This window comes from Elephantulus edwardii, unplaced genomic scaffold, assembly GCF_000299155.1.
Source record: "Elephantulus edwardii isolate Elephantulus edwardi_28Jun2011 unplaced genomic scaffold, EleEdw1.0 scaffold00012, whole genome shotgun sequence".
NCBI lineage: Eukaryota > Metazoa > Chordata > Mammalia > Macroscelidea > Macroscelididae > Elephantulus > Elephantulus edwardii.
In genome coordinates this window covers 29,240,007-29,241,823 of record NW_006399762.1, presented here as the reverse complement: position 1 = coordinate 29,241,823, position 1,817 = coordinate 29,240,007, and positions in this window count along the sequence as shown.

The following is a 1,817-nucleotide window of genomic DNA, read 5'->3' as shown; positions in this document are numbered from 1 at the left end:
TTTGCTTCAGCTTCTCTTCCCTTCCCCCTTGCAAAAAAATAGTAATAATAATTATGGAGTTTATTATTGAAGTCAACAGGATACAATTTCTCAATGAGGACAACTTATGGTTTTAGGCTAGTGTTACAAAGCTCTTTTAGTCTTGATAATTATGGCATCTCCCCTAAGTTCTTCAGCAAGCTTGGTCAAAGGCTGCGGGTTCTGATTCCTTAGGGCAGCAGCCCAGTTCAGCTCTGTTTCATGTTGGGTCCTCTGTTTCTGCTGTGGCTCTTGCTGCTTTCCTATAGGAATGGCTGGTGCAAGAACCTCTGGTCATGAAGGGCATACACTACATTCTCTGCTTCTTTGCTTGTAGTTGTGTTGTTATGTGCCATCAAGTCACTTGCGGCTCATAGCTACTCTATGTACAAGAGCCCTAAACGCTGCTCTTTCCTGTGCCAAACTCACCATTTATGACATACTCAACTCCCACCATCCCGATCCTCAAAACAATGTTTGTAACAATGAGCTTGAGAAATCGAGATGGTGAGAATGTTGCAATATCAGACAAGGGTGAGATTTGTTGTTCATTTATTGTTCTATCCTGTGCCAAACTCACCATCTCGAACACACTCAACTCCCACCATCCCAATCACTGATTCGTGTATGTTTTTTAAAAAAGGTGAGATACATATCTCTATTTCTATCACTATCTTTCTATCTTCCTATCTATCTATCTATCTATCTATCTATCTATCTATCTATCTATCTATCTACCTATCATCTATCTATCTATCGATCTACCTACCTATGTATCATCTATCTAAATATATATAATTTTGTATTGGTTTGCACACAAAGTCCATATACATTATGCTTCATTCATTGCATCTCACAGTCCTTCATTCACTTTGTGTTTCATGCCATCATTCTTATACATTGTATATGACCATTGTTGTAAAAATATAAGGATAACTAATAAGATGTATATTAAAGTCCAAAGAGGATAGGGTAGAAGGCAGGAGGCTGAGTGGGGGTGGGGGGAATTCACAGAGTGCAGATTTGGTAGGTGGAGGGAGGGGGTAATGGAATTAGCAAAAACAGTGGGGACCTGAAAAGATGAGGTGATAATGGGCATAGACCAATGATGACTGGCTTTATAAAATGTAATGTATGGGATTCATGTACATAGGGTTTTCAGAGGCCTGCTATTTCAGAAGTGGATGGCCAATTCTTCCTAGTCTGTCTTAGTCTGAATGTTCAGATTTAGAGAAGCATCAGACAGACCAGCATTTTATAGAAAAAGTGAAAGATATATCCCTTATTGTGGAATTAACCATTAGTATCAGTTTTGTCCTTGCCTTTGGCACATGTATTTTTACCTACTTATTTCCCTGCTCCACCATCCACCAGGATATCCCTCCACTTCTACCCACTCCCTTCACATCTATCTCCCATTGTCTAGCCCTTGATCTGATAGCTTATATCTAAAGCTTCCTTGGCTTCTGTGATTCCAAACACGTCAGCTGCTGATAGTTTATTATGCTGTGACCAGTGTCTCTGAAGTTTAGTGGTAATGTTTCCCGAGTGAAGGTGATGTGTCCTGTAGAACTGGTGTGTAGATAGGTTTTTCTTGGTCTGAGTGCCGCAGGACATGTTGTAAGGAGAGACTGGTCCTTGGAGAAGGACATCATGCTTGGGAGGGTGGAGGGAAACCTCTATGAGGTGGATTGATTCAGTGACTGGGATAATCGGGATGGGTGCATCGGAGATGGCACGATTGGCACAGGATAGAGCAGAGTTTAAGGCTGTTGTACATAGGATCACTATGAGTCACA